Consider the following 18,978-nt stretch of genomic DNA (forward strand, 5'->3'; position numbering starts at 1 on the left):
TCCTTCATCAGAAATGAAGCTATCATCACAATTCTGTGTATGGCACTTAAGGGTTTTTTATGGAGGCACATTCTTCTAAGAATATTAAGGTAAATAGCTTCAAAGCCATAATTTTGTTAATTTATAATAGAATAATTTGTTGTTAGTTTCTTTTAAAGAGGTGGATTATTACTATTTGGGGAATTATTTCAGCTTCCCCTAATGCTTATATTTCCCCTTGCATCTCCAATTAATCAGTAAATATTACTCTTACTCTTGTGTTATGGACCCATATATGTAAGGAAAATGCATATTGTATTATAAATGTTTACTTGTGAATCTTGCTTTATGAATTACTTTGGACCACAGTGGGTTTTTTTAGATTTTATTTATTTATATTTAGAGAGAGGGGAAGGGAAGGAGAAAGAGGAAGAGAAACATCAATGTGTGGTCACCTCTCACACAGCCCGGAGTAGGGACCTGGCCCACAACACAGGCATGAGCCCCGACCTGGAATTGAACCAGCGACCTTTTGGTTTGCAGGCCAACTCTCAGTCCACTGAGCCACACCAAGAAGGGCACGGACAAAAGAATTTTGTTTTGTTAGCATTTATATTCCTTACAACACAGTGTCTGGTACACAGTAGGCATTACTGGTTATTTGTTATAATTTATATTAGAATTAGGCATATTTGAATTGGCATATTTGAATTTCTTTATTCCCATTTGTAGAATTCCTTCCCTTTCCTCATTTTTCCTTTCCTCTTTGCTATAATTTCTTCAGTGCCATGAATTTTATTTTTTAATTTTACTGTGGCTTTCACTTTTTCTAATGGCCAAATTAAATCCTGTGAACAATATAGTACTCAAAATAAGTAAAAATATAATCCTCCTAACTCTGGTACAGGATGCAATTTGACAAGAGTGACTTATTTTAAATTAGAGGATCAAAAAAATTCCAATTAAAAATATACTAGCAAATGTTCAGGATACACTTAAATTTCATTTCACTGAGTGACAGGTGCAGTAGGTTGTGAGAATGACTAGGCAGCTTTTACCAGCTCTATAAGGCAACTGTTACTTAGGTGACATGTTTCCCTGACTTTGTTTTTTTGGTCCTTACCCAGACAATTATCAACTTTCCAGTTTTCTATGGATATGAAGATTTACTCCTAGTCATCAGTGGGACCCAATGAAGTCAGCCAGAAAGCCTATGTCCAACTTATGTATCTTTGCAAACTTGTCTGGATTTTGAATGTATAGATGCAAAACAGATTGTACTTAGATATTAATCATTAAGCATTGCTTGAATATCTACTGTCTCTCAGGCACTGTACTAGGCACCTGACAAATAAGGTCGGTTCCTAAAATTAATGTGAAGAGATAGCGTAATTGTGTTCCAGAAGTATATTCATGATATCCTTATTTTGATGTTTCTACTTAAATGAATTTTATATAACTAAACAGATACTGTTAGGTAGAAAAATGCATGTTTAAAAAGGATATTGCTGTATTTTATTAAAACAGAAAAATATAAAGTAAAAATTTCCACTTAAATACTGTACTCTGGGGATTTCTGTCTGTATTTAATTCATTAATTTAGACCATGAAAATAGTCTATGTGACTGTCACTGCTATAGTATTTTATTGTTATATACTTTTATTCAAAGATGTCCCGAATTATTCATTTAAGTATCTCTTATTAAATTATTACACCCCCCCCAAAAAAAACCCATACTTTCCCAACTTAAACTTTTTTTTCTTAAAAGTAGCTTTTTCCTTTTCATATCTCATATAACAGGTAATTTTTCATGATTCATTGGACGACATTGTACATTATCATTTTGAGCACTTAGTTATTTTCTATCATATTTATCATAGTTCAAGCTGACAGAATGATTTAATTATCATGGAGTAATTATAGTATGCACCATTTAGAAGTTTTGGAACTTATAATGGACACTAGATATACTCCTCCAAGGTCTTCATAAGAAATTTCCCAGTTCTAATTCTAAGTTAGTTGCAATTTTTAATCTTTATTTTGTGATACTGTGTCTGTAACTTTAGTAAAATGAGTTGGAAGTTTCTTAGTTGACGGTTGTTTCAAAAACAAAGAATACTGCCTTGTTTCCTGTCATGGCTTCCCTATGTAATTTTAAAGTATTAGAGAGAAAGAGATTTCCTGGATTTTTTTTTTTTGCCCTCTTAAGTGTGCCTTTTAGAATAATACCTATTCACAACTTAAAAGGAGGAGATCCCTTGCTTGTACCGTATTTTGTGAAGGTAAATAGACTTTTGAAAATCAATTCTTATCTCTTTCATATTGGTTTTAATTTTCTATTTTAGTAATAATCATAGTTATCATTTATTATTAGTGCCTAGCACTGTGATAAATTTGTCAGTCCCAGTCATTAAAGTGCCTTGGTAAACTTGGTAATGTTGTCCTTATGTTACAAATGAGGAAACCTACTACTGACAGAACAGCATTCAGCATTTTATTATATAGCAGCAAACTACTCCCTGATACTTTTTAAATTTTTTTAAAATTTTTTAAAATTTTATTTTTAGACAGAGGGGAAGGGAGGAAGAAAGAGAAGGAGAGAAACATCAATGTGTGGTTGCCTCTCACACACCTCCCACTGAGCACACACCCTGACTGGGAATCCAACAGGCCACCCTTTGGTTCTCAGGCCAGCACTCAATCCACAGAGCCACACCAGGCAGGCTCCCTGGCACTTGCTGAATCAAAACAGAGTCACAATAAAGAGTTACTGTCAGTCCGTAAGTACCCTAAAAAACATTAGTAAAGTCATGGCCCCAGTAACTTATTGATTAAGGAATGGAAAATTTCAAAAAGTTTTCAAGGACAAAAAAACCCTAATTCTTTGTAAGGAACATAGATGCAGACCAGTGTGCAACTTGAAATAAAATATGCATAAAGTCAGCTTTCTCTTTGTATGGCAAAATGATACTTAGGCCTTTTACATATTAAACTTCCTTTACCTTGCATGGAGTTACATTTAGCATTTTGCTATATGAAATCTGGAGGTTCCAACAATTTGTGATCCAATGAACAGTTACTGTAAAAATTTTTATATACCTCTGTTGATAGGTGGAAAACCTATAAACAAAGGGGAGTTTATATTGCCTAGTGCTTTGGTGTGTATAAACATTCCTTCTGAATGCTCTTTCTTGCAATATTTTTATAATAGGATTAAGTTTAATGTTCTTTTTTCTTTAGTACCACTTAAAGTCTGAAATATTTTTAGTATTAGAATGTACAACTTGTTGGATTCTTAAGATGCCATTATTGTTATATGGTTCTTTAAAGCAGCTACTGAATACTCTTTTTGACCCAGCTAACAAGAATTGCTTTTTCCATCCTTTTAGGAGGAAATAATAATTTTTAAAAATTCTATTTTGTTAGTCAAGTAACTTTCATATTCATCCTAAGTAAAAACACAACCATCCTATATGCTTACAATGACTCTGTTATCCTATAAGTATGATACCAAGGCGTTAAGACTGATAGAGTTTGGAAATATTTTTGAACAGTAAAGAACTTTTGTGTGTCATCTACTAGACTTCATAAAAGAATATTTATAACAAATGTGATTTCTTGCTTTTAAAAATAATCTGAATAGTTGATGAGATATAATTAGTTTATCATCCCAAATAATTTCCTTAGATAATCTGAAGATAATTCAATTAAAAGTAAAGATTGGAACTCATCAGCATTTTCTTTTCGAGGTATTTCTATATTATGTAAGATTTCAGAAATTAGAATGACTGAGTATAGCTCTTTAAAGAAACAAAACGAGAACCAGGCTTAACATGTATTAAGGTTTATCTTCTAATGTAGCTGGACATGATTAAAACGAAAATAACTAATGATATCATACCTGGTGAAAAGCATACATTTCATTCAAGTGTTAGTTGTGACTAACTCTGATTTGAGTCCTCATTTTATCTGACCTACATAACCTTTTCTTAGAGAACTTGTAATTATATTGTGTCATTGAGTAATTTGTTAGGATGTATTGTTTTAAAGGACTAAAATGAGTTATATAAATTAGTTATCATCTGTGCAATGGAGAAAAGTCTTTGTTAATCCATGTTTCACTGAGTTCTTTGCCTACCAACCAAGATTCCATCAATGAAAGGAAACATTTCTGTATAGTGTTAGTGTTATAGCTTACATTCTTGTGCTGCCTTTTCTTTTTTTCTAATTTAATGTCCATATCTCAGAAGTTAAAAGTTTGCCTGAGTTGTTTGTTAAGGTTGACCAAGTATAAAATTAAATTTAGATTTAATTTTGTATTCAAAGCTATTATTTTCTGTATACAACTTAAATCCAGAAGTTGACTTAATCTGTTGACCATTAATTAACTTAATCCATACACTTTTAACATTATTAGTACCTAAAAATATACATACACTCACTGATGCTGGGGGAGAGAAGTATTTTTCATTCAACAAAAGTATTGATTTTTAAGTAGCTTCCTTGGGCTTTACTAATCTGAATAGTAGCTGCCATGTAAAATAAAAAGAATTTTTATTTAGTTGGAAAGTCAAATGTAAAGTTGATCATTAATTAATACTAAGCAATATCAAAATATTTAGAAAGTTCAATACATGTTCCAGCAATGACAGAATTTTAGAACCTATTTTTTACCATTATTCCAAAATCATTTCCCGTTTCCCACATTCTTCACACAGGAGTTTGTGCTGAAGGATTTCTTGGCCATTTTAGAAACTGTAATCTAGTTAAAAGGTTTGTTTATGCTTCCCATCTCTGTTCTGCTGATGGTATTAGAATGCAGGCCAGCGCCAGACATCTAACTGTTTATAACATTCAAACTTCAATTAAAGCTACAGTGTTCACTATATCTCAGAAAGTTCATACTAGCTGCAGATATCGCCAGTAATGATTTTGAGCAGCCATAGGCTTTCATATCATGCCACTCTTTATGAATACTTTTTTCCCCATCTAGGAAGTATTGACATTTAATTGTTTCATGGAAGTCTAAAAATTAAGCTTATCTTCTACTACAAATAGTATAGCATTTCCTTTAACAGTTTCATTTGATAATAAAAACCTAACAGTTTATATTACTGCATATCTTATTTAAATGGTCCCACATTAGTTTTTGTAAGATTAGTAATTTTTGTAGTAGGTGTTAGTTTGTTATCCAATTAATGGGACTTCTTTTTCTAGTTTGAAGAACAAAGCGATACGTCACATATTAGAAAACAAAACTGTGATATTACTCCAGTGTTCCTCTATGTATGAGAGGGAACTAGATCCATATAATTTAATCTTCTTTTATTTTTAGAGAGGGGAAGGGAGGGAGGGAGAGAGAGAGAAACAAACATCAGTGTATGGTTGCCTCTCACACACCCGCTACTGGAGGACTGGCCTGCAACTCAGGCATGTGCCTGGACTTGGAATTGAACCGTTGATCCTTTGGTTCTCAGTCTGGTGCTCAGTACCCTGAGCCACACCAGCCAGGGCCATATTTTAATTTTATGTTGCTTTTCTAGTCTGCTGCTCCTGCTGTTTGTGGTTTCTATATTGCAAATGTTTCTGTGAAGTTTTAAAAGCTTTTTTCTTTTAAAACTGTTTAAAATTCTTTAAAAATATTTCTTCATCAGCTCTGTTTTTTTGCAGGTTACCTCATTGAGTCATAATATGAATAGTTTGAATTTTGTAATTAGTAGGCAAATTTGCTATATTATATTGCTTTTTCTTTTTATAAAAATAAATTTAGTTTTTCTTAATTTTATACTTTGATTTATTAACTGTATGCATTCTTTATAAACATTTTTTATTGAAATACGAATTTATAGGAGGTTTAAGCATTTTAGGAAAGATCAACGATCAGTTAATTGAATATTTGCTAAAACCCTTTTAATTTTAATTAAGAAATATTACAGTGGAAATATACTAATTTTCTTGGGCACTTAAATTATTTGTTTACTTTGAAATCATGTAAGACAGAAAATTAGGCATACTACCTATAGTATCTGAAGATAGAAATTGCCAAAAACCGTGCAACATTTAGATTTGTAGGCTAAAAACATGGAAAGACCTCTAAAACAAGCTAAGTTGAAAAGAAAATAATATGCATAGTATGGTTTCATTTTTGTAAAAACAAATACTCATATAGATAACATGCACGTAATATATTTATATTGTATATAACATTTTATGCTGTATACATATTTATAAAATAAAAAATGTATAAAATGTATACCTCACACATGCCTGGGTTGTGGGCCAGGTCCCCAGTAGGAGATGCATAAGAGGCAACCACACATTGATGTTTCTTTTCCTTTCTTCCTCCCTTCCCCTGTGTCTTAAGTAAATAAAAAATCTTAAAAAGTATATATACATATTATATTTATGTAAATATAGTAAAAGTTCTGGAAAATATATATCAAATTAATGTCATTGGGTTATAGATAGTATGTATATGGCATGCTTGAAGATCTAAGAACTTTTATTATTTTGTATCCTTTAGTGTTACTTGGATTTATTTTTAACAACAAGTTATATTCATGTGGTAATAGTGTAATGGAAAAATATACTTACATAATAAAAAAAATGAGAAATAGAATGACCCAGGAAAATTGTAGTTCTACCCCTAATTGTTACGTGAATATATCTCTTGAATACCCTGAAGAAAATTGAGTATTTGCTAGTAATCATCATAGCTTGATACAGAATAAAGACTGTTCGACTGATCTAATCTTAACCAATGGGGTGAAAAGCCTACTAGTCAATTGAGGGAGGAACACTGGATATCATGGTTTTTAAATATTTTGCCTCTTATCACAAAATACATTTCTCACTATCCTGGGAAAATGTAGACTAGTGCAATAGTGTTGTAGAATGTCAGTCATGAAGTGGTGGACAATAAGTTGGTTTCAGTGTGAGATAAGATATAATATATGGGCCTAAGCTGGACTTTTACTTTAATCATTGACCAAATTATCATATGCTTACTCAAAATACAGATGGCATAGTCACTTACCATTTTTATAATGTTTTCTATATCCAGGTTATTGGTTTGAATAGAGGACAAAAATAAAACAGGTTTTAAGGTCCTTTTAAAAAAAAGTAACTGGAACATGTACTTGAAAAACACTTTGTAAAATAACATCAAACTGAGTAGGTAAATATGCAGAGTAAAGAAACAATTAGAATTCTGTAGAGTTCATCTCAGTGGGCTTCCTGAGAGGACTTGAATTAATCATAGTTTGGGTTGAGGAGAAAATCCTAGATTGGCACAGATGAGACTAATTCAAGTAAGGCCAAACCTTCCAGTAAAATGATGGGATGAGTATATTTATTTTTACTTGTTTAAAAGCTAGGCATAAAATTCAGCATAATCTGTTATAAAGTGCTTAGAAATAATATACCTAGCCTTTATGTTTTCAAAACTTTATTTTCCAGGAAGCAGGTCAGAAAAGAAATAGGAAGAAAAGAACACTTGCATAAAATAAGAAAGAGAATAATTCTTTGCAATTATGATTGGAAAAATCTGTTGGAGTCTCAAACAAGGATATTCTGAATATAAGATGGAAATATACTTAAAATTGGAAAGTTTTATCTAGAGATACTGAGGTTCTTTTTCCTTTTATAATTCAAGTTCATACCCAGGTTGGTCCCTAGGATTAGTAGTAAATACTACATAATTAAAACTGTAAATCATATATATAAATAAATTCTAAAAATTACAAAAAGATACAGCTTATGTTTTCTTCATTTATGTCTTAATTGCATCTAATTTATTTCCAGCTGGTCTTGTCATGTAAATTATCCAATCTACCTCTACCATCATGAATTGAACATTTTTCTCTGGAAAATAGGAAGTTTATAGAGTTCTATCAAATGGCTTTGTATTTTGTTTTTATCTGAAAAGTCTTAGTGACTTAAAAAAAAAACTATACAGGGGTCACTGACTCAGTGTTCTCTCTCTCTCCCTGCTTCTCTAATTAGTGTTTTGCCAGTGTCTTTTTTTCAACAAATACACGTTGATGCCAGTTGTGTTCTAAATGGAATAGTGAGCAAAAATAGACATAGGTCCTGTTGATCTTCTGAACTTACATCCTACAGCTAAAGAAGGATACTAATCAAATAATCATGTAAATAAATGCAAAGTCGGAACTGTTCCAATTGCTGTAGAGAGGTATATGCTACTCAATATGAGGGGTTTTAGAAGAATTACTGGACCAATCACTGGGATCAAGGGCAGCTCACTCTTTTTTTCCCCTTCCCTTCCCTTCCCTTCCCTTCCATTCCATTCCACTTCCCTTTTCCTCTTCTCTCTTCCCTGATTCTTTTTTTTTTTTGAAGCAATATTTGATTAACAAATCTTTTTTTAAATAGGATTATAGTGAAATGAAATAAGGGAGGTGGTGAGGAACAAATACCTTTTTTTAAAAATTTAATTATTGTTCAAGTACAGTTTTCTGTCTTTTACTCCCAGCCCACTCCCCCAGTGCTCCCCGCCTCCCTCCCATTTCCACCCCCCTTAGTTGTTGTCCATGTGTCCCTTATACTAGTTCCTGTAAATCCTTCCCCTTTTTCCGTGAAATTACTTCCCCTCTCCCCTCTTGTCCCTGTCAGCCTGCTCTCTACTTCAGTGTTCTTAACTAAAATCTTGATGAATTAGAGTTAATTTGATCAAGAGAGAGAAAACAGTATTCTGGAAGGAAGGACCAAGGTAGGAAGGTCATGAGTGGAGAGAGAGCATAGTACTTAACACTAAATTAATGTCAAAGTGGCAGAAATGAAGAACTATACATGGTAAAAGATGATACTGAGTTATGTAGGAGCTAAACTACAGGATGTTTATAGGCCAAGATTGTTTTTATCTTTAGGGTTAATTTTAAACTTAGGCTGATGTTCTTAATGCTCAACACAAATGCTTTCTACTAATAAAAGTTTCAAGAGTTCATTTTTATTTCAATTTAAAATTCGTAAAATTGACTAGGAGTGGTAAACACAACAAATGGTGTAGAATTGTGAACTTGATATCTGTATAATTTTGTTAACCAGTGTCACCCCAATAAATTCAATAAAAAGGAAAAAATAAATAAATAAATCTAGCACAAATAAAATAAAATTTATAAAGTTTTTTCCCATAGAATCGTTATTGTGATCAGATCTCATAAAACCCCTTTAATAGTGATAACAATGGAAAGTGGTGAATTTAATATTCACAAATTGAATGTTCTGAATGTAGGGTATATTATTATCAATGTTATTAGAAAAAATTAATATTATTTTAAGAAAAATAGAATTACAAAATGATAGCAATACAATGCCAATTTGGGGGGTAAATCATACAATCAGAATTAACTATAAATTACCAAGTTACATTAAGTATTATTAGCCTTGAAAATATTGATGGATCTCACAAGACCATTGAAGAAATTTAGTTTTTAATTCAGCATAACATTACCGATAAAATACCGTTATTTCATTGTGATCTTTAAGTCTTAAACCTCTTTGAATCCAGTTTCTGTTCATATTAGGCAGTGAACAGTCTAATTAATAACAAGTTCAAAAAATGCAGCAAATATTAGGAACATTATAAAATGTATTATAAATTAGCCCTGGCTGGTGTAGCTCAGTGGATTGAGCGCGGGCGCGCGACACAAAAACTTTGGGTTGATTCCCAGGCAGGGCAAACAGGGAAGGCTGGTTGGTTCCCTCCAGGCCAACGCCCGCGCGGCCAGAAAGCACAAAAAGTATCCCTTCTTCTCTTCTCTCCCTCTCAAAAAAAAAAAAAAAAAAAAAAAAAAAAAAAAAAAAAAAAAAAATAAATTAAATTTTATTAAGACCAGAATATCACAAAGGTTTGTTAAATTGTAAGGAAGAAGTAAAGTCTATGCACTGACTAGAGAGGATGCATCACACAACGGTTGGTTGCACTCTGTCACTACATCTAAATCACCTGCCGTTGAACTGAACTTTCTGGCATATTTAGGTATTGCAGACCGTGCTTTTCAAGGAGATTGATATCTAAAATTAAAAATGGTGGAATGAGTTTAGTGATTATTTATTCACTTGCTTTTTTATTTATTTATAAAACATTCTAAGTGAGAAAATATCACTAGCATTGATTTATTTTTCATGCAATGTCTTGTAGACCACTGATGATTCATAGGCCATAAGTGTTTTGGAGGCTTATTAGTGTTTGGAAAGACAGTTGACTAAATTTATCTAATGACTCTAAGGGGTCAATGTACCTTCCGAATAGAAAGGAAGATTCACTTGGGAATTGTTCAGGGATTGATGTTTTCCCTCTGTTTTATAGATTACTACTTGTCTTTCAATGGAAGTGTATTCCAAAGATCCCTAGTATTGTGGTAAGTTAACAGGTATGATTTCTGTCCCCCTCCATAAAGTTCCTTTATCAAATTAAACTTAGTAAAAATAATTGTGATTAAGGAATATTAGAAGGATTTTTTACTACAATAGTAAACACTAACATTGATTGTGTGCTTACGTTGTGTCACTCAGTGTGCTAAGCATTTTTAATCCTCTGAACCAGAAAAAATATTTAGAGGGACACACACTTCAGAAGTTTTTCTTCATGTTGCTAGACTCCTTATAAGCATCTCTGCAAAAGCTTCTGTTAACAATGTAAAATGAGACAAATAACATTTTTGTTGTTACAACCCTACAGCTTTGGGAAAGTAAGCTTATGAAATGAATTCTTAAAATTAAATACTGAATATAATAGTATGTTTCCATACTCTTCTAACCATAGTATTCACAGATGATAGACGATAACTATTAAACTCTTAATCAATGGGGAATAATCTTTAGAGCTTTAGAGACATTTCTGGGTTTGAACACTGACTTCATTTACTGTACTCAAAGCTGTGGCATACAGCCTTTGGTGAGCTATTAAGGTTTTGAGCTTTAGTTTATTTGCAAGATTAGTATAGTGATGTATTTCTCACTTAGCTTTGACTATTAAATGATAGAGTACAAATGAAATTCTAACATGTGAACATTCACTAAACTCTGTTTCCTTTTCTTTCTCTGCTTCTGTTATTAGGAAACATCCTTTTAGAGTCTTTTTGAAATTATGCACAATATTTTAACTTTTTTTCTTTAAAAAAATTATCCATTACTCCTAAAATTATTTTAAAACTTCCCTGAAATTCTGCAGATGAGGACCTGATTTACTTCATCTTTTTGCTTTCCTCCACATTGCTAATACAGTGGGCATCTAGAACTTTATGAAAGTTTTGAAGAAATGGTCATACTTATTTTTTAATGTAAATATTCTACTTAAAACTTAGTGCTTTTCATGATCCCTATTAAGCAAAATAATATGTAAATAGGTTTTTTCCCTTTTTCTTAGTTTTCCAACATTAAATAGCCAGTATTACAAAAAATGAAGAGCCCGCACTCCAGAGCCAGACTGTCTGGATTTATTTATTTTTATAATATGGTTATGTTTTTTTTAATTAATTTTACTGCGGCTGACAGTGGTTAGTAAGATTAGATAGGTTTCAAGTGTAAAATCCTTTGATGTGGACTCTGGATTTAAATTTCTACTCTCACTAGCTGTGTGGCTTTCTGTGCTTTAATTCGTTCATTAGTGAAATGGGTATAACAATTGAACTCACCTTAGGTTATTAAATAAATAAATAAATAAATAAATAAATAAATAAATAAATGTATGTATCTTTTAAAAATGCCTGCAACATACCAAATGCCATAAAAGCTGTTACCTGTTATAGTATTATATGTATTATCTATATATTAGTTCTAAAATAAAAAATATAGTGTTTAATATATTTTGTAAGTATCTAACTTGGTAATTTTTAATTTGGAAAAATACAAATTTAGGGTTTTTTTTTTAAGATTTTTTAAAATTTTATTTATCTTTAGAGGGGAAGGGAAGGAGAGAGGGAGAGAAACATCAATGTATGGTTGCCTCTAGTGGGTCCCCTGCTGGGAACTGCCCTGCAACCCCCGCATGTGCCCTGATGGAGAATCGAACCACGATCTTTTGGTTTGCAGGCCCACGCTCAATCCACTGAGCTACACCAGCCAGGCAAATTTAGTTTAATTTATAGTTTCTTGAAAAATATGTCAGACTGTTATGTAGCATTTTATATTTGCTAACTTCTTTATTTTTTTTTATACTTCTTAATCTTACTGTTCAGAAATAGCAGGGAAAACATTTCTATTTCCCCATAAAGAAATTGAGACATACAGAAAGTTCAGGACCTTTTAAAGCAAGACAGTAGAAAAGTCGGTGGAAAGACTAAAATTGAATTTGAAATATTTCATATGCCAGTATATTGAGCCAAGCTATCTCAAATTCTTATTAAGTATTCAAACAACAAACTTATCAGTTGGCAAAATAAATGTTAACTTTCATTGGCTGTGTCCTTTAGATGTATCCTTTTAGCTCCAGTTGATTCATTGAAAGATTATATGAAAAAATTTGTTTTAAATAGGATTAGACTAATTAAAGTATTGGCCTACTATCCCTTAGGACATTTTAGGGTTGAGTATGTGGTTTTTAGTTGTCAACTGGCTTCTCTCCACATTTGATGAACTAGATCAAAAACTCCTTCTCTATATTTCATGTAATCAGTATTACATAGAATATGGGTTCATTTTATATGTAATAGGTAAATATGGGTGAATAAAATAGGTGAACAGGTGAGTATGGGTAATTTTCAGAGTCACCCTAGAAGCTTAACCGTCATTCTTAATACTTGGTTTCAGTGGAAAGTGATTACATATTTCAAAGAATAAAATATTATACAGTGAACTTTTGGAAAGTGTATGATTCTAAAAATGGTATCTGTATTTTTATAAAGACAGAGGAAATTTTTAAAAGATGTTTATTTTTGTTACAGATATTGCATAGTATCTATAATTCATTAATTTTAGAATATGGTAAATAATTTGGTTGGGATCTGGAAAATAAATGATGTTGACTAAAAGACTCAGAATCATTTCTGTAAGAAATTGTAAATGGTTTCTTAAATAATTGATAAGAGAATGTCTAATTTCTAATTTGCAATTGTTCATAGCTGCTTAGGAAGTAGGATTATTATGTAAAATAATTTTTCTGAATTTTTGTTTTAAAAATAAAAGAGCTTAAAAATTTAGTATTCCAGTCTAAAAATTTATAAACATTTATTGGGATTTTCCCATAAATGCCATTTTTATTTTATAAAACTAAAAGCTAATTCTGTATGTGTTTAAAATAGCAAGCTTTTGACTCAAAGACACAATACTCTTGGTATTTTCCACATGAAATAATGTTTAAATTTTGTAAACAAGCTCTACAAAGTGTTTCTACCCCACTTCTGTTTCTCTCCCTTTTTTTTTATTTGTTCTTTTCATATATTCATTGTGCTGATTAGAGGCATAGATTCAGGGAACCTAATCACCTAATAACCCAGTTTGAAACTTAAATTATTTTGTAAATCCTGATGTGATTAAACCATTTTAAATTTTTCTCAAAAATATCAAGTTACATTTAAATAGTATTTTTTAAAGCTATAGCTTATGAAAAATTATTCTCTTTAATGTCCAATGTTGTCGACATTTGAAACTATTATTAAGGTTGTAACATTATCAATTACAAAGCACTCTTCAACTGCTAAGATACATCAAATCCCAACTCAAGGGAATACTAATATTTTTATAAGCAGAAATTTTTTCCAAAGAGGAAAAAATATATATCGTGTAGATGTATTCATATTACATATGCATTTAGGTAAAAAGAATCCTAAGACTCAAGAAGCAGTCTCAGGTTTTTCCTAGTGGTATAGAGAAGCATAAGTACTTATTAGTTCACTTATTTGTTCTACAAATAGTAACTCTTTGCTATGAGCCAGATATTCAGCAATAATTAAGAGGGGCAGGGAACATGGAGCTTTAAGAGTGGCGGACATTACAAAGAATAAACAGTTTTTTCTGGGACTTAGAGAATAGAGATATAAGTCCAGTTGTAAGTCAGATATTTCTAGGTGATAATAGTAAAGTCATATAATTTTCAGCCTTTCAGTTTTATTGATGAGGGACTAGAGACCCAGAAAAGGTAAATTGTTTATCCAAGGTCATATAGCAAGTTATATTGAGGACCCAGGTCCCCTGCCTCCTCGACTTACCATTTGATACTTGCTTAAAGCAGGAAGCTGAAAGAAAAGAAAGTAAGGCAAGGTCCCTAGACAGTTGGACTAGCCACTTTGGATTTGAATTACAGTAGTTAATAAAATATGAAAAATTATACTTTGGAAATTTATTTGTTTATGATTGTTTAACTTTATTTGAATTTCTTTAAACTTTTCTTTGATTCTCCTTTATCAGTTATTAAATAGTCTTTTAGGGTTTTGCCAAATCCATATTTGCACACAAAGAATTTTAAGTTAGTTCCATGCCATTGGAAGTCAGGTACATTGGTGCCATGTTTTTGAAGCTCTTATGTACTATAACTTTTCAGTACTGTTTTTTTCCTCAGTAAAGAAAGTTGTTTCATTTAATTATCTTGACTAAGCTACAGTGTATTTGTTGCAGGAAAGAAAGAAAAACAGGATGATGGAACATTAAAAGACAATTTCCTGGATTGTTTTGATCTAACATGGGTTTGAAATCCTGTTGCTGTAGTTAATCCTTTATATAACCAATAAAAGACCATTATAAATTATAAAGGATATTCAGATCACGTATGAGGTTTTGAATAAACTGATAGACATACAGATCTGTAGGAAAGTTACATGATGCTATGTTGGTTTCCACTATTTTTATAATTGATATACGGTGTTACTGTTTAAATTCCTTCAGGGTAACTGGAAATTTGAATTTTTATTTTTTTAAAGAGTGTTAAGTAGTAAAACTAGATATATATCCTAGTAACTTAGTTTTACTCAGGGGCAGTGAAGCACATAAGTGAATAAACTGAAACTAGAGTCTGTAAAGCTAGTCATAGTAACATTAGAAAACATCCGATGTACAATGCATATGGCAAAGGAAAAAGATGTTATAACGGAATACAAAGAAAAATAAATGGCTGGGAGTTGAAAACACCTATTCTGCCTTATGACCATAGATCTGTCTTCTCAGAAATAGTGATACTATATCTTTTTTCCAGATACGATATGAACATATTTTAATTTATAAGAGCTTTCTTATAACTGAAACTTTAATCATAAACTTAATTAAAAAGTATTTTGCACATAGAAACTCCATTTGCATCTAAGTTAATATATTTTGTTGAGTTACTAGTGAATAATCTTTAATTTTATTATCTTTGAAATTAGTTTATAGAGTCTACATGAAAATAATATATAAGTAAGGAATTTTATATGTAAAAATGGTATTATTCTATAAGTATCAATTAAGCACGAGAATACTGGCCTGTCGGTTACATTTCAAAATACTGATACTAGTTTGAGCAGAGGCTATTGTTCTTCATTTAGCAAAAGGGAATCCAGTGGTCTCTAATACTGACTGTTGTCCAGTTTGGATAAATTCATGCCCATTATGCCTGAACATACAGCATATGGACAGAGTTCAGTATCCAGCCCTAAGAGCCTCTATATCTATCGCATATGATAATTGCTACAAATGACAAATGTAGCGATACTATTTTATTTGTTCAAACTGCAGTATTAGTTTTGATAACATACAATTTATTCTTTAACATATATATATCCATTAATTTATTAATTGCTTACCCCACCCTGAACAATTTTACATGTTAAAGCATTACTTTGTGTTTTTGCAAAACATTTCTTTCTCCTAGGTCTAAGATGTGGTTCTAGTGAATCCATATTTAAATCTGAGATTTTGAGTCTAAGGCTTCCTGTATTGATATGTTTTATAAAGTTTTTTTTTATCGTCACCTGAGGATCTGTTTACTGATTTTTAGAATGAGACGAAGAGGGAGAGAGACAGAGGAACATTGATCAGTCACCACCCATATGCATGCCCAGACTGGGATCTAATCCACAGCCTCAGGTATGTGCCTTGACAGGGGATTGAACCTGCAACCTTATGGTGTATAGGACAGCATTCCTACCAACTGAGCCACCCCGCCTGGATCCTTATATTGATATTTTTAAAAGTTCCTCGGTGCCCTGATCAGTGCAGCTGAGTGAGTTGGGCATTGTCCTGCATCAGGGAAAGTCGCAGGTTCGATTCCCAGTCAAAGCACATGCCCGGGTTGCAGGCAGGTCCCCAGCGGGGGCAGATGAGAGGCATTCTCCTTCTCTTTTACCTCCCTTTCTGTCTCTCTAAAAATAAATAAATGAAATCTTTTTAAAAAGAAAAAGTTCCTCAGATGATGCTAAAGGTCAGCCAGTATTGAGGATTAATGTTCTAGGTCTAAGATCTACTGTGTAAAAATTTGAGGGTGCTGGAGGACTGATGTCACTGCAAAATGTGGACTCTGACTTCTTTGGGGAGAGACACTAGAGTGTGATGAGAAATTCCTGTGAGTTTGCCTTCTGGATCCTCAGTTCTAGTTGCTAAGACTAGAGCAAGTAGCTGAGAGCCCTCATCGTCGCTCAGCCCAGGGGAGAATTAGAAGGGCCTTCTGACTGACCAGGGGAAATCGAAGTGAGCTTAGAAGTTTCAGGAAAGTAATATTAAAAATAGCAGGTTATATAGCCATTCTCACCCTGAAATGCTTTGAAAGGGCCTCCAGAAGAGCTCCTACTCTGCCATCATGGTAGTCTTCCTTAGGGACAGAGATGAGAACCGGCTGTTAACAAATTCCTGTTTAACAGCTCGCCCCCTGTCCCAGCATGCACGTACAACCTGTGCACATCATACCCACTGCCACCCTGCTATTCTTGAAAGGTTATACACGTTTTGATGCAAAAATCGATTTGTGGGGCAAAAGATTTTGCCTTGTCTCCACTGCTTTTCTTTTTGTTTCTTTCTACCTATCTTCTTCCCAAAAGAATAAACAAAAAACTTAATACCTATTGGCTTACATGTGAACTTTCTTAAGAAAATGTCACTTTCTCCTTAGTTAGAGTTTAAGAACTAACATGCAAATGTACACATTGAAATCTCACAGGGTAGTGCAGTCTTTTACCTAGTTAAATGTGTGTTTATCCTTTCCCGTATTTCACGGTGAGTGAGAGTAACAAGGATAAAAGTGAGCCATAGCTCACTTCCTGGTTTGCTGGTTACCTTTTATTGTGAACAGATAAGTAAAAAATATGTACAGAAGTACTGTTAGCCTGCTAAACCTCTGGTGAGCAGTGTAGTTGAAGACAAGTGATTAGCAGATAGTATTCTTATTTTAAAAAGATGTCAAATTTTTATAAGAATTTATGTGGGTAAAAATAGTAAACACTACTATGATAGATGTTATTAGGTGGATGTTACTGTGGTTCAGAAAGCACCCTTTTCTTTCTTTTCTACATAATAGTGATTAGAGTGACTAATAAACTGGTGAACAAGACTGCTGCATTAAAAGTTCAGTGGTTGTATGTCTCTACCCTTTCTTGAAAGTTTTTTCCTACCATTTGTTTTCAGTGCGTATGTAACATTTTAAAGTTACGTTTTCCTTTACATGATTGATGAGAAGTATATACTTTCACGAGGAAGAAAGGGGTTTAAGACTTAAGAGATAAAACATTTCTCATAGAAATGTTCCCTATGAGTAAGCTATAGGGAACTTCAGGTGAAAGGCCAAGAGCCGTTTTTTTTTAAATGTTCTTGGATACCTAAAGATATTTAGACCAGCCTTTCAGACACAAGGACAATTTTTAAAATTTTTACACTATCAAGGGCAGTTACACTATTTATAAAAATTGGCTGTACAGTTCCCCTAAAATCTACATTAAATCAAGAGTGAAATACAATTTATTGTAACATTTGGGGAGAAAAAGGAATAAGTACAAAAAAGGCTACAAGTAGAGTAAATAAAAAAAGTTGCAGATCTCAAAATCTCTTGGAAAGAAAACAGTGAAGTTGATAAAGTTTCCAAACTAGCATTTGGTAGTTTTATAAAAACTGCAAGGTGACTGCTTCTAAAGCTTTAAAAAAAAAAAAAAAAGAAAGAAAGAAAGGAAAAGGAGACCAGGGTAGTAGTGCTAAAAGAAATCCTATAAGGCATAGGAATCCGTTCATGGTCAGGAATTCTTTTACTGGGGCTTCAGGGTTTCTGAAGGTGGTGTGACTTTTAATATACCATCTTTTGGGTCTTGGCTTCCGTTAAGAACCTGGTAAAATCACTGGACTCTGGAGGGAGTATGTCTATGAAGAATTCCATATGACCTTGTTTACATATCAAGGGATACATGAACCATGTGAAGGCTAATAATTAACCCCTAGACCACCAGCATCAGAATCACCTGAGGTGCCTGTTAAAATGCAGATGCTGGACTCTGTATACCTCAAACCTCCATATTAGAATATCTAGTGAACTGAGTTTTGGAATTTGCATTTTAACAAGCATTTCCACATGATTCTTCTGTTTACTACGGAAGTTTGAGAATCACTGCTCTAGAACATTATGTATTATACCAGTTTTACCCTGGCCTAGAAACAAGATTTTTAGTGATACTTAACCATATGTTGGTTATCTATTAAATAATCATTTAGAGGCTATTAATATTAATAAGCACCAGGATCATAAAGAAATGTAGTTATTTTTACTGCATTGAGCATCATTTTACTGAAAAGAAATGTTATGAAAAATAAACATTTTAGATCCTGGGTGTTTGGGTATATATGACATACAAATTAGGACAAATTCAACATATTTCTAGTCTTAGTAAAGTATATTTATTTGCTCTAAAAATATATCTACAGTTACTCAAGTGTTTAATGGATATTATACTGGTATTTCCGATGATAGCTAGTTGAAAGTACTGCAAACTCAAAATAACTGAAATTGGATTCAGTGTGAATTTTGGAAAAGCATGACTTATGGAATTGTTTTAAAATATATGCAGTTTTACTTCAAATGAGATATGCATTGC

At 32.4% G+C, this 18,978-nt stretch overlaps 1 protein-coding gene across 6 annotated transcripts in view; it reads left to right on the forward strand.

The window, feature by feature from the left end:
* MBD5 (methyl-CpG binding domain protein 5) overlaps positions 1 to 18,978 on the forward strand; it is a 461,494-nt gene that overhangs the window by 3,013 nt on the left and 439,503 nt on the right. The window contains exons 2-5 of one of the 6 annotated variants that reach the window (XM_053670694.1): positions 12 to 89; positions 1,107 to 1,335; positions 10,311 to 10,362; positions 15,909 to 15,997. The exons of 2 other annotated variants lie outside the window; for them this stretch is intronic. The gene's annotated coding sequence lies outside the window, so the exon portion shown is untranslated. Of the gene's footprint in view, positions 1 to 11; positions 90 to 1,106; positions 1,336 to 10,310; positions 10,375 to 15,908; positions 15,998 to 18,978 lie in introns of all 6 variants that reach the window. 3 more of the 6 variants (XM_053670695.1, XM_053670698.1, XM_053670696.1) reach the window with 3 other exon arrangements.

Source organism: Artibeus jamaicensis, unplaced genomic scaffold, assembly GCF_021234435.1.
Source record: "Artibeus jamaicensis isolate MK-2021 breed Jamaican fruit bat unplaced genomic scaffold, CSHL_Jam_final contig_603, whole genome shotgun sequence".
Classification (NCBI taxonomy): domain Eukaryota; kingdom Metazoa; phylum Chordata; class Mammalia; order Chiroptera; family Phyllostomidae; genus Artibeus; species Artibeus jamaicensis.